The sequence below is a fragment of the Megalopta genalis genome, chromosome 11 (genome assembly GCF_051020955.1).
Source record: "Megalopta genalis isolate 19385.01 chromosome 11, iyMegGena1_principal, whole genome shotgun sequence".
NCBI classification, from domain to species: domain Eukaryota; kingdom Metazoa; phylum Arthropoda; class Insecta; order Hymenoptera; family Halictidae; genus Megalopta; species Megalopta genalis.
Window position 1 is genome coordinate 2,207,853 of NC_135023.1, and position 14,985 is coordinate 2,222,837.

Genomic DNA, 14,985 nt, shown 5'->3' on the forward strand with positions numbered 1-14,985 from the left:
GAAGAGCAGACCAGAGAAGGGCAGAGAAGAACGGAGGAGCAGAGCAGAGGAGTGCAGAGAAGAAAAGGGCGGAGTAGAGCAGAGCAGAGCAGAGCATAGCAGAGCAGAGCAGAGCAGAGAAGCGCAGAGCAGTGCAGAGTGGCAGAGAAGAGAAGAGGAGAGCAGAGAAGAGAAGAGAAGAGAAGAGAAGAGAAGAGAAGAGAAGAGAAGAGAAGAGCAGAGAAGAGGGGAGAAGAGCAGAGGAGAGAAGAGCTGAGCAGAGCAGAGAAGAGGAGAGCAGAGCAGATCAGAGCAGAGCAGAGCAGAGAAGAACAGAACAGAGCAGACAAGAGCAGAGCAGAGATGAACAGAGAATAGAGGAGAAGAGTAGAGCAGAGCAGAGAAGAGCAGAGAAGAGCAGGGCAGAGAAGTGCAAGAGAAGAGCAGAGAAGAGCAGAGAAGAGCAGAGCAGAGAAGAGCAGAGCATAGCAGAGAAGAGCAGAGCAGAGCAGAGCAGGGCAGAGAAGAGCCGAGCAGAGCAGAGCAGAGAAGAGCAGAGAAGAGAAGTGCAGAGTAGAGAAGAGCAGAGCAGAGCAGAGAAGAGCAGACCAGAGCAGAGCAGACCACTGAAGAGCAGAGAACAGCAGAGCAGAGAAGAGCAGACCAGAGCAGAGCAGACCACTGAAGAGCACAGAAGAGCAGAGCAGAGCAGAGCAGTGAATAGCAGAGCAGAGAAGAGTAGGGCCGAGCAAAGCAGAGACGAGCAGAGCAGAAAGGGGCAGAGCAGAGCAGAGCAGAGAAGAGCAGAGCAGAGTAGAGCAGAGCAGAGCAAAGAAGAACAGTGCAGAGCAGAGAAGAGCAGACAAGAGAAGAGCAGAGCAGAGAAGAGCAGAGAAAAGCAGAACAGAGCAGCGCAGGGCAGAGAAGAGCAGAGCAGAGCAGAGAAGAGCACAGCAGATCAGAGCAGAGCAGAGAAGTGCCGAGCTGAGCAGAGAAGAGAAGAGCAGAGCAGAGCAGTGCAGAGCAGAGCAGAGAAGAGCACAGCAGATCAGAGCAGAGCAGAGAAGTGCCGAGCTGAGCAGAGAAGAGAAGAGCAGAGCAGAGAAGAGCAGAGCAGAGTAGAGCAGAGCAGAGCAGAGCAAAGAAGGACAGTGCAGAGCAGAGAAGAGCAGAGAAGAGAAGAGCAGAGCGGAGCAGAGAAGAGCAGATCAGAGAAGAGCAGAGCAGAGCAGTGCAGAGCAGGGCAGAGAAGAGCCGAGCAGAGCAGAGCAGAGAAGAGCAGAGAAGAGAAGTGCAGAGTAGAGAAGAGCAGAGCAGAGCAGAGAAGAGCAGACCAGAGCAGAGCAGACCACTGAAGAGCAGAGAAGAGCAGAGCAGAGAAGAGCAGACCAGAGCAGAGCAGACCACTGAAGAGCACAGAAGAGCAGAGCAGAGCAGAGCAGTGAATAGCAGAGCAGAGAAGAGTAGGGCCGAGCAAAGCAGAGACGAGCAGAGCAGAAAGGGGCAGAGCAGAGCAGAGCAGAGAAGAGCAGAGCAGAGTAGAGCAGAGCAGAGCAAAGAAGAACAGTGCAGAGCAGAGAAGAGCAGACAAGAGAAGAGCAGAGCAGAGAAGAGCAGAGAAAAGCAGAACAGAGCAGCGCAGGGCAGAGAAGAGCAGAGCAGAGCAGAGAAGAGCACAGCAGATCAGAGCAGAGCAGAGAAGTGCCGAGCTGAGCAGAGAAGAGAAGAGCAGAGCAGAGCAGTGCAGAGCAGAGCAGAGAAGAGCACAGCAGATCAGAGCAGAGCAGAGAAGTGCCGAGCTGAGCAGAGAAGAGAAGAGCAGAGCAGAGAAGAGCAGAGCAGAGTAGAGCAGAGCAGAGCAGAGCAAAGAAGGACAGTGCAGAGCAGAGAAGAGCAGAGAAGAGAAGAGCAGAGCGGAGCAGAGAAGAGCAGATCAGAGAAGAGCAGAGCAGAGCAGTGCAGAGCAGAGCAGAGCAGTGCAGAGAAGAGCAGAGAAGAGCAGAGCAGGTCAGAGCAGAGCAGAGCAGAGAAGGGCCGAGCAGATCAGAGAAGAGCAGAGCAGAAAAGGGCAGAGCAGAGCAGAGTAGAGCAGAGAGGAGCTGAGCAGAGCAGAGAAGAGCAGAGCAGAGCAAAGAAGAACAGAGCAGAGCAGAGAAGAGCTGAGCAGAGCAAAGAAGAACAGAGCAGAGCAGAGAAGAGCAGAGAAGAGCAGAGAAGAGCAGAGAAGAGCAGAGCAGAGCAGAGGAGAGGAGAGCAGATCAGAGCAGAGCAGAGTAGAGCAGAGCAGGGCAGAGGAGAGCAGAGCTGAGCGGAGCAGAGAAGAGCAAGGCACAGAAGAGAAGAGCAGAGCAGAGCAGAGAAGAGCAGAACAGAGCAGAGCAGGGCAGGTAAGAGAAGAGCAGACCAGAGAAGGGCAGAGAAGAACAGAGGAGCAGAGCAGAGGAGTGCAGAGAAGAAAAGGGCGGAGTAGAGCAGAGCAGAGCAGAGCATAGCAGAGCAGAGCAGAGAAGCGCAGAGCAGTGCAGAGTGGCAGAGAAGAGAAGAGGAGAGCAGAGAAGAGAAGAGAAGAGAAGAGAAGAGAAGAGAAGAGAAGAGAAGAGCAGAGAAGAGGGGAGAAGAGCAGAGGAGAGAAGAGCTGAGCAGAGCAGAGAAGAGGAGAGCAGAGCAGATCAGAGCAGAGCAGAGCAGAGAAGAACAGAACAGAGCAGAGAAGAGCAGAGCAGAGATGAACAGAGAATAGAGGAGAAGAGTAGAGCAGAGCAGAGAAGAGCAGAGAAGAGCAGGGAAGAGAAGTGCATGAGAAGAGCAGAGAAGAGCAGAGAAGAGCAGAGCAGAGAAGAGCAGAGCATAGCAGAGAAGAGCAGAGCAGAGAAGAGCAGACCAGAGCAGAGCAGACCACTGAAGAGCACAGAAGAGAAGAGCAGAGCAGAGCAGTGAATAGCAGAGCAGAGAAGAGTAGGGCCGAGCAAAGCAGAGACGAGCAGAGCAGAAAGGGGCAGAGCAGAGCAGAGCAGAGAAGAGCAGAGCAGAGTAGAGCAGAGCAGAGCAAAGAAGAACAGTGCAGAGCAGAGAAGAGCAGACAAGAGAAGAGCAGAGCAGAGTAGAGCAGAGCAGAGCAGAGCAAAGAAGAACAGTGCAGAGCAGAGAAGAGCAGAGAAGAGAAGAGCAGAGCGGAGCAGAGAAGAGCAGATCAGAGAAGATCAGAGCAGAGCAGTGCAGAGCAGAGCAGAGCAGTGCAGAGAAGAGAAGAGCAGAGAAGAGCAGGGCAGAGCAGAGCAGAGAAGAGCAGAGAAAAGAAGATCAGAGGAGCGCAGGGCAGAGAAGACCAGAGCAGAGAAGAGCAGAGCAGAGCAGAGAAGAGCAGACCACTGAAGAGCAGAGAAGAGAAGAGCAGAGCAGAGCAGTGCAGAGCAGAGCAGAGAAGAGCAGAGAAGAGCTGAGAAGAGCAGAGCATAGGAGTGCAGAGCAGAGAAGAACAGAGAAGAGCAGAGCAGAGCAGGGAAGGTCAGAGAAGAGCAGAGAAGAGCAGAGCAGAGCAGACCAGGGCAGAGCAGAGGACTCTAGAGCAGTGCAGAGAATAGCAGAGCAGAGCAGTGCAGAGAAGAGCAGTGAAGAGCAGAGCAGGTCAGAGCAGAGCAGAGCAGAGAAGGGCCGAGCAGAGCAGAGAAGAGCAGAGCAGAGAAGAGCAGAGCAGAGCAGAAAAGGGCAGAGCAGAGCAGAGCAGAGAAGAGCAGAGCAGAGTAGAGCAGAGAAGAGCAGAGCAGAGCAGAGAAGAGCAGACCAGAGTAGAGCAGAGGACTCTAGAGCAGAGCAGAGAATAGCAGAGCAGAGCAGTGCAGAGAAGAGCTGAGCAGAGCAAAGAAGAACAGAGCAGAGCAGAGAAGAGCAGCGAAGAGAAGAGCAGAGCAGAGCAGTGCAAAGCAGAGAAGAGCAGAGCAGATCAGAGCAAAGGAGAGGAGAGCAGGTCAGAGCAGAGAAGAGCAGAGAAGAGCAGGGTAGAGCACAGCAGAGGAGTGCAGAGAAGAAAAGAGCGGAGAAGAGCAGAGCAGAGCAGAGAAGAACAGAGCAGAGCAGTGAAGAGCAGAGAAGGGCAGAGCAGAGCAGAGAAGAGCAGAGAAGAAAAGAGCGGAGAAGAGCAGAGCAGAGCAGAGAAGAACAGAGCAGAGCAGTGAAGAGCAGAGAAGGGCAGAGCAGAGCAGAGAAGAGCAGAGGAGAGCAGAGCAGAGAAGAGCAGAGAAAAGCAGATCAGAGGAGCGCAGGGCAGAGAAGAGCAGAGCAGAGAAGAGCAGAGCAGAGAAGAGCAGAGCAGAGAAGAGCAGAGCAGAGAAGAGCAGTGCAGAGCAGAGCAGTGCAGAACAGAGAAGAGCAGGGCAGAGCAGAACAGAGAAGAGCAGAGAAAAGCAGATCAGAGGAGCGCAGGGCAGAGAAGACCAGAGCAGAGAAGAACGGAGCAGAGCAGAGAAGAGCAGACCACTGAAGAGCAGAGAAGAGAAGAGCAGAGCAGAGCAGTGCAGAGCAGAGCATAGAAAAGCAGAGAAGTGCAGAGCAGAGAAGAGCAGAGTACAGCAGAACAGAGCAGAGCAGAGCAGAGAAGGGCAGACCAGAACAGAGCAGAGGACTCTAGAGAAGTGCAGAGAATAGCAGAGCAGAGCAGTGCAGCGAAGAGCAGTGAAGAGCAGAGCAGGTCAGAGCAGAGCAGAGCAGAGAAGGGCAGAGCAGAGCAGAGCAGAAAATGGCAGAGCAGAGCAGAGCAGAGAAGAGCAGAGCAGAGTAGAGCAGAGAAGAGCAGAGCAGAGCAGAGGAGAGCAGACCAGAGCAGAGCAGAGGACTCTAGAGCAGAGCAGAGAATAGCAGAGCAGAGCAGTGCAGAGAAGAGCAGTGAAGAGCAGAGCAGGTCAGAGCAGAGCAGAGCAGAGAAGGGCCGAGCAGAGCAGAGAAGAGCAGGTCAGAGGAGCGCAGGGCAGAGAAGACCAGAGCAGAGAAGAACGGAGCAGAGCAGAGAAGAGCAGACCACTGAAGAGCAGAGAAGAGAAGAGCAGAGCAGAGCAGTGCAGAGCAGAGCATAGAAGAGCAGAGAAGTGCAGAGCAGAGAAGAGCAGAGCAGAGAAGAGCAGTGAAGAGCAGAGCAGGTCAGAGCAGAGCAGAGCAGAGAAGGGCCGAGCAGAGCAGAGAAGAGCAGATCAGAGGAGCGCAGGGCAGAGAAGACCAGAGCAGAGAAGAACGGAGCAGAGCAGAGAAGAGCAGAGCAGAGAAGAGCAGAGCAGAGAAGAGCAGAGCAGAGAAGAGCAGTGCAGAGCAGAGCAGTGCAGAACAGAGAAGAGCAGGGCAGAGCAGAACAGAGAAGAGCAGAGAAAAGCAGATCAGAGGAGCGCAGGGCAGAGAAGACCAGAGCAGAGAAGAACGGAGCAGAGCAGAGAAGAGCAGACCACTGAAGAGCAGAGAAGAGAAGAGCAGAGCAGAGCAGTGCAGAGCAGAGCATAGAAGAGCAGAGAAGTGCAGAGCAGAGAAGAGCAGAGTACAGCAGAACAGAGCAGAGCAGAGCAGAGAAGGGCAGACCAGAACAGAGCAGAGGACTCTAGAGAAGTGCAGAGAATAGCAGAGCAGAGCAGTGCAGCGAAGAGCAGTGAAGAGCAGAGCAGGTCAGAGCAGAGCAGAGCAGAGAAGGGCAGAGCAGAGCAGAGCAGAAAAGGGCAGAGCAGAGCAGAGCAGAGAAGAGCAGAGCAGAGTAGAGCAGAGAAGAGCAGAGCAGAGCAGAGGAGAGCAGACCAGAGCAGAGCAGAGGACTCTAGAGCAGAGCAGAGAATAGCAGAGCAGAGCAGTGCAGAGAAGAGCAGTGAAGAGCTGAGCAGGTCAGAGCAGAGCAGAGCAGAGGAGGGCCGAGCAGAGCAGAGAAGAGCAGAGCAGAAAAGGGCAGAACAGAGCAGAGCAGAGAAGAGCTGAGCAGAGCAAAGAAGAACAGAGCAGAGCAGAGAAGAGCAGAGAAGAGAAGAGCAGAGCAGAGCAGTGCAAAGCAGAGAAGAGCAGAGCAGATCAGAGCAGAGCAGAGTAGAGCAGAGAACAGCAGAGAAGAGCAGAGCAGAGCAGAGCAGAGGAGAGGAGAGCAGATCAGAGCAGAGCAGAGTAGAGCAGAGCAGGGCAGAGAAGAGCAGAGTAGAGCAGAGAAGAGTAGAGAAGTGCACAGAGGAGCAGAGAAGAGCAGAAAAGAGCACAGAGGAGCACAGAAGAGCAGAGAAGAGCAGAGAAGAGCAGAGAAGAGCAGAGAAGAGCAGGGAAGTGCTGAGACTTAGGCTAAATCCGCTGTAGCTGCTAAATTTGACGCTTTGTCTTATGTATCGACTGAAATTGAAACTAAATCGTACGCTTAGTCTAAAATTGAAGCTAACTCATATGTTTCGGCTGACCTTGTAGCTATATTATATTATCGGCTGAATCTAGAGCTAAATCACCTGTATCTCCTAAATTTGAAGCTTTATCGTATGTTTAGGCTCAATCTGAAGACAAATCGCACGTATAGTATGAATTGGAAGCTAAATTGTATGTTTCTGCTGAATTTGAAGCTCTATCATTAGTATCGGCTGAATCTGAAGCTAAATCAGCAGCATGTGCTAAATTTGAATCTTAATCGTATGTTTCGGCAGAATTTGACGACGAATCGTTTGTTCAGTCTCAAATTAAAGCTATCTCATATGTTTCGGACGTCCTTGAAGCAATATCTTGAGTATCGGCTGAATCTGAAGCTAAAACAACTATATCTGCAAAATTCGAAGCATAACCGTATGTTTAGGCAGAATGTGAGGACTACTCGTAAGTTTAGTCTTAAATTGAAGCTAACTCATATGTGTCGGATGATCTTCAAGCTATATCATGAGTTTCAGCTGAGACTGAGGCTAAATCAAATGTATCTTCTAAATTTGAAGCTTAATCGTATGTTTCGGCAGAATTTGAAGACAAATCGTACGTATAGTCTTAATCTGAAGCTAAAACTGTTTTAAACGAAAATCCGGAACAAAGCAACCAACGTAATGCATCTTAAAACATCGTAAATCATCATTGCGACCCAAAAAACACGCAACGTAATGTGATCGTAATGTAAAACAATATTAAAAACGTAAAAACAATGTATAATAACGTAAAAGAAACGTAATACTGTATTGAAGTACAACGTGAAAAAAAGCAAAACAACGGAAATCATCAACGCGAAACAAAGAAGAACACCGTAAAAACAAGTAAAACATAGTAAAAACAAAGTAAAACAACGTTAAATAACGTAAATGATCAATGCGAACCAAAAAACTCACAACGTAATGTGAACGTAATGTAGAACAATATAGCAAAAACGTAAAAACAAAGTATAGTAACGTAAAACAACGGAATACCATTTTAAAAAACCACGTGAAATAAAGTACAGCAACGTAAAACAACTTAAATCTTCAATGCGAAGCAAAGTAATCAACGTAACACAACGTAAAGCATCGTAAAACAATATAAACCAGCGTAAAAGCAATGTATAGCAACGTAAAACAACGTAATACTGTCCCAAACAACAATGCGGAACAATGCAAAGAACATGAAGCATCGTAAAACAACGTAAATCATCAATGCGCCATCACCATTAAGCTGTTTTACGATGCTTTGCGTTCATTGCATTGTTCCGCATTGTTGTTTAGAACAGTTTTACGTTGTTTTACGTTATTACACATTGTTTTTACGTTTTTTTATATTGTTTTACATTACGTTCACATTACGTCGTGTATTATTTGAATCGCATTGATGATTTACGTCTTTTAACGTTGTTTTTTTTGTTTTTAGATTGTTTTACGTTGTCTTACGTTGTTAATCTTTGCTTCGCATTGACGATTTTCGATGTTTTACTTTGTTTGGCGTTGTTGTTTATAACAGTATAATATCGTTTTACGCTGTTATATAATGTTTTATATTGTTTTGCATTGTTCTACGTTGTATTACGATGTTTTAGGCGATGTACTTTGTTTCACGTGGTTTTTTAAAATAGTATTACGTTGTTTTCCGTTGTTATTCATTGCTTTTACGTATTTATATTGCTTTGCATTGCTTTACTTGCTCTACGCTGTGTTACGTAGTTTTACTTTGTCTCGCATTGATGATTTACGTTGTTTTACGGTGATTTACGTTCTTTGCATTGTCCCGCTTTGTTGTTTAAAATAGTATCACGTGGCTTTCCGTTGTTATACATTGTTTTTACGTTGTTTTATATTGTTTTAAATTGCTTGACGTTGTGTTACGTTGTTTTACTTTTTCTCGCATTGATATGTTACGTTGTTTTACGATGCTTTACGTCCTTTGCATTGTCCCGCGTTGTTGTTTAAAACAGTATTACGTTGTTTTACGTTGATATACATTGTTTTTACGTTGTTTAATATTGTTTTGCAGTGATTTACATTGTGTTACGTTGTGTTCAGCCGATGCTCAAGATATAGCTTCGAGGTCATCCGAAACATATGAGTTAGCTTCAATTTAAGACTAAACGTACGATTTGGTTTCAATATCTGCCGAAATATTCGATTAAGATTCAAACTTAGCAGATACTGCAGATTTAGCTCTAGATTCTGCCGGTACTTATGAAATAGCTTCAAGGTCAGCCGAAACGTTTGAGTCAGCTTCAATTTTGGACTTAACGTATTATTTGGCTTCAATATCTGCCGAAACATAGGATTAAACTTCCAATTTAGCAGATGCAGCTGATTTAGCTTCAGATTCAGCCGGTACTTATCATATAGCTTCAAGCTCAGCCGCAACATATGAGTTAGCTTCAATTTAAGACTAAACGTACGATTTGTCTTCGGATTCTGCCGAAACATACGATTAATCTTCAAATTTAGAAGATACATTTGATTTAGCTTCAGATTCAGCCGATACTTATGAAACAGCTTCAAGGTCAGCCGAAACATATGAGTTAGCTTCAAATTTAGCAGACACAGCTGATTTAGCCTCAGACTCAGTCGATACTGATGATATAGCTTCAAGGTCACACGAAGCATATGAGTTAGTTTCAATTCTGGACTTAACGTACTATTTGGCTTCTATATCTACCGAAACATACGATTAAGCTTCTAATTTAGCAGATGCAGCTTATTTTGCTTCAGATTCAGCCGATACTTATTATACAGCTTCAAGCTCTGCCGAAACATATGAGTTTGCCTCAGTTTTGGACTATACATACTATTTGGCATCAATATCTGCCGAAACATTCGGTTAAGCGTCCAATTTAGCAGATGCAGCTGATTTAGATTCACATTCAGCCGATACTCATGATATAGCATCAGGGTCATCCGAAACATATGAGTTAACTTCAATTTAAGACACAACGTACGAATTGTCTTCAAATTCTGCCGAAGCATACGATTATGCTTCAAATTTTGCAGATAAAGCTGTTTTAGTTTCAGATTCAGCCGATACTTACGAAGTAGCTTCAAGGTCAGCCGAAACAAATGATTTAGATTCAAATAAATACGATATAAATAATTTAGCTACAAATGCATGCGAAACAAATGACTTAGCTTCTAATCCGTGCGAAAAACATGATTTATATTCAAATTCATGCGGAGTAGAAGGTTTAGCTTCAAATCCATACGAAACATATGATTTAGCTTTAAATTCATGCGAAACGCATGGATTAGCTTCAAATCCATGCGAAACACATGATTCAGCTTCATTTCAATGCGAAGTAGCAAGTTTAGCTTCAAATCCATCCAAAACAAACGATTTAGATTCAAATAATTGCGATATAAATGAATTAGCTTCAAATGCATGCAGTACAAACGAGGTAGCTTCACGTCCATGAGAAACGCATGATTTAGCTTCAAATCAATGCGAAACACATAATGCAACTTTAAATTCATGCGGAACACATGATTTTGCTACAAATTCATGCGACACACATGATTTAGGTCTAAATTATTGCGAAACACATGATTAAGCTCCAAATTCATACGGAACACATGAATTAGGTTTAAATTAACGCGAAACACATGATTTAGCTTCACATTCATGCGAAACACATAGATTAGCTCCAAATTCATGCGAAAGATGGTGATTTAGCTTCAAATTCAGGCGAAGTAGAAGGTTTAGTTTCAAATCCAGGCGAAACAAATAATTTAGCTTCAAATAATTACGATATATATTATTTAGCTTCAAATGCATGCGAAACAAAGGAGTTAGCTTCAAATCCATGCGAAATACATGATTTAGCTTCAAACCAATGCGAAGTCGAAGGTTTAGCTCCAAATCCATGCGAAACACATGATTTAGATTTAAATACTTGCGAAAGAAATGATTTAGCTTCAAATACTTGCGATGTATATGATATAGCTTCAACTGCATGCGAATCAAACGAGTCAGCTTCACATCCATGCGAAACACATCATTTAGTTTTGAATAAATGCGGAGTAGAAGGTTTAGCTTAAAATCCATGTGAAACACATGATTTAGTTTCAAATACTTGCGATATAAATGATATAGCTTCAAATGCATGCGAAACAAACGAGTTAGCTTCAAATCCATGCGATACACATGATTCAGCTTCAAATCAATACGAAGTAGAAGGTGTAGTTTCAAGTCCATGCGAAGCATATGATTTAGCTTCAAATACTTGAGATATAAATGATATAGCTTCAACTGCATGCGAAACAAACGAGTCAGCTTCAAATCCATGCGAAACACATGATTTAGCTTCAGATACTTGCGAAAAAAATGATTTAACATCAAATACTTGCGATATATATGATAAAGCTTCAACTTGATTCGAAACAAATGAGTCAGCTTCAAATCCATGCGAAACACATGATTTAGCTTCAAACATTTGCGATACAAATGATATAGCTTCAAATGCATGCGAAACAAACGAGTTAGCTTCAAGTCCATACGAAACACATGATTTTGCTTCAAATCAATGTGAAGTAGAAGGTTTAGCTTAAAGTCCATGCGAAACACATGATTTAGCTTCAAATACTTGCGATATAAATGTTTTAGATTCATGTGCATGCGAAACAATCGAGTTCCCTTCAAATCCATGCGAAACACATGACTTAGATTCAAATTAATGCGAAGTAGAAGGTTTTGCTTGAAATCTATGCGAAACAAATGATTTAGCTTCAAATACTTACGAAACAAATGATTTAACTTCAAATACTTGCGATCTAAATGATGTGCTTCAAATACATGCGAAACAAACGAGTCAGCTTCAAATCCATGCGAAACACATGATTTAGTTTTGAATCAATGCGGAGTAGAAGGTTTATATTGAAATGCATGCAAAACTAACGAGTCAGCTTCAAATCCATGCGAAACACATGATTTAGTTTCGAATCAATGCAGAGTAGAAGGTTTAGCTTCAAATGCATGCGAAACAAATGACTTAGCTTCTAGTAATTGAGATGTAAATGATCTAGCTTCAAATGAATGCGAAACAAACGAGTTAGCTTCATGCCCGAAACGAATGATTTAGCTTAAAGTAATTGAGATATAAATCATTTAGCTTCAAATGCATGCGAAACATACGAGTTTGCTTCAAATCCATTCGAAACAAATGATTTATCTTCAAGTAATGGAGATATAAATGATCTAGTATCAAATGCATGCGAAACAATCGTGTTGGCTTCACATCCATGCGAAACAAATGATTTAGCTTAAAGTAATTCAGATATAAATCATCTAGATTCAAATACATGCGAAACAAACGAATTAGCTTCAAATCCATGCGAAACACATGATTTAGCTTCAAATAATTGCGATATAAATGATCTAGATCCAAATGCATGCAAAACAAAGGAGTTAGCTTCAAATCCATGCTGAACAAATGATTTAGCTTCAAGTAATTGAGATATAAATGATCTAGTATCAAATGCATGCGAAACAAACGAGTTAGCTTCAAATCCATGCGAAACAAGTGATTTAGCTTTATATGCATGCGAAACAAACGAGTTATCTTCAAATCCATGCGAAACAAATTATTTAGCTTCAAATACATTCGATATAAATGGTTTAGCTTCAAATGCATGCGAAACGGACAATTCAGTTTCAAATCCATGAGAAACGCTTGATTTAGCTTCAAATCAATGCGAAACACATAATGCAGTTTACATTTATGCTAAACACACGATTTAGCTTCAAATTCATGCGACACATATGATTTAGCTTCATATATTTGCGATATAAATGATTTAGCTTGAACTGAATGCAAAACAAACGAGTCAGCTTCAATTCCATGCGAAACACATGATTTAGCTTCAAATCAATGCGAAGTAGAAGGTTTAGTAAAGGACGTAAAGCTTAGTAAAACAACGTAAATCATCAATGCGAAACAAAGAAAAACAGGGTAATAGAACGCAAAGCAATGTAAAACAATATAAATCGACGTAAAAACAATGTATAACAACGTAGAATAACGTAATACTGTTTTAAACAACAACGCGAAACAAAGGAAAGGGCATAACGCATCGTAAAACAATGTAATTCATCAATGCGAAACAAAGGAAAACAACGTAACAAAACGTAAAGCAATGTAAAACAATATAAAACAACGTAAAAACAATGAATAATAACGTGAAACAACGTCATAATGTTTCAAACAACAACGCTGGACAAAGCAAAGCACGTAAAGCATCGTAAAACAATGTAAATCATCAATGCGCGCGAAAGAAAGTAAAAGAACGTAACACAACGTAAGGCAATGTAAAACAATATAAAACAAGGTAACAACAATGTATAACAACGTAAAACAACGTAATACTATTTTAAAAAACCACGTGAAACAAAGTAGATCAACGTAAAACAACGTAAATCATCAATGCGAGAAATAGGAAAACAACGTAACACAGCGTAAAGCAATGTAAAACAATATAAAGCAACGTAAAAACAATGTACATCAAACTAATACAACGTAATACTTTTTTAAACAACAACGCGGAACAAAGCAAAGAACGTAAAGCATCGTAAAACACCGTAAATCATCAATCCGAAAAAAGTAAAGCAATGTAACACAACGTAAAGCAATATAAAACAATATAAAACAACGTAAAAACAATGTATAACAACGTAAAACATCGTAATACTTTTTTAAGCAACAACGCGGAACAAAGCGAAGAACATTGTTGCGCACGGCACATAAATAATCGCCGGAAGTCGTTAGGAGACGACAACGATTTATTTGTTGGACTCCACAGTCCTCGTTTACAATGTTTGGAGCACGGCTCCGTTCAGAGGTTAAATTTGAAGCACGGCTTCGAACTTAGTATGAAATGAAGCACGACTTCGCACAGACTATAAAAATGAAGCACGGCTTCGTACGGGCGCAAGGGCGCTGAATAAAACTTGTAATGGTATCTGCACTGAAATTGTTGACAATTCCATCCGTTATCGAATTTGCGGCAGTATATATAGACACCTGGCCGATGTTCAAGGAGAAGCATCGTCAGGTGTCGAAGGCCGGGTCATTGCCTCATAAGGCAAAAACGCCGCGTGTTTACAACGGCCGAGGCGAGGGTTTGACGGTCGGGCCAACGCACGTCGATCGGGTTATTGTCTTGCCGCCTCGCCGTTTATTCGACAAAAACGGCGAGACGGCGTACATCGAATGTCGAACGTGCGTTGAAACGCGGTCCGCGATTCGGCCGGAACAAACATAAAGCATCGTAAAGCAACGTAATGCTTGAAACTGATTTGTAATGCTACATAACCGTCGTGAACTTTACTATTTTTTTCCATTTCACTTTTGATAATGCTGTTCACTTCTTCTCTATTAGGTTGATTAACTGCAAATACTAATTTATCCAAAAATGCTTCTTTTATTTCTTTCTGGGAATATTTTCTATCTTTTATTACTGTCTGCATAGCAGACGAAAATTCTAATCGCTTTAAAAGTTCTTCTCTTATTATTTTATCTCGCGCAAATTGTTAAAAACCACGCCCTTGTATATTATCATTTATAAACAAAAAGTCTCTTAATATGATATCACGTTCTTCCATGCTATCAAATTTGGACGGATAAAAGTTTTTAAATCGTCCCCTTTTTAATCTTTTTCCTTTCGCAAGATTCAAGCCTAAATTAGTATACAGGGTGTTCCACAATTATTTTAACAGCCGAAAATGAGGGGTAGCTGAGGTCATTTGAAGTAACTTTTTTCTTTGCGAAAATGCAATCTGCGGCTTTGTTTACGAGTTATTAACGAAAAACACTGGCCAATGAGAGGTGACGGTGCGAGAGAGAGAGAGAGAGAGTCCACGACATAATCCACAGCACGCGAGACTTTGACAAAAGGTTGGGACGGACTCGAAGTTCGACCCGCGTTCGAAGTATTGAACAAGTCTCGGAGCGAGAACTTTCCGGATTTTTTTTACTACATAATAGTGATATTTTAAAAAAGAACGCTGTTCACCTTTACTTTAGAACGTCTGAATAATATTTACTAATTTTTCAGACCCGAAATAATATGTAGTTTAACCGTGACAGCCGTTTTAATTTTCTGATGTGCATGACACCTCGTGTGTACTATATGAAATTTTTATGCAAGGTGTACAGTGAAGATTAACGAATGAATTGCAAAGCTGATTTAATAATAATTAATCGCGTTAAGGGACGTAAAGATTTGTTTATTAGAGAAATGTGAAAAATATTATTAATAAGAAACTCACCCACTTAGTTGAGGATGTATTTGCTGGCTGAAATTGTGGCTCACGATGTCGAAGGGCACTGACCTCGTATACTGTACAGCTGATCTTTCAGTGCACTGTCACCAAACACTGATCACTTAATTAATCACTGACAATCCGAATCACTTGTGGATATTATGAAAGATCACTGAGACTCATTCGCGGATAATCTTTTATTTTACGCGTTCGTTCGGGAGTCGACGTTTCATTGCCGAAAAATTCAGACCTCGACCATGGGCCCTTGTTGTTCGTCGTTCGGTCGTCCGAGGAAATGACACCCGATACCGTTTTCTTCGAAGCGCAGGGTACCACCATATGAAA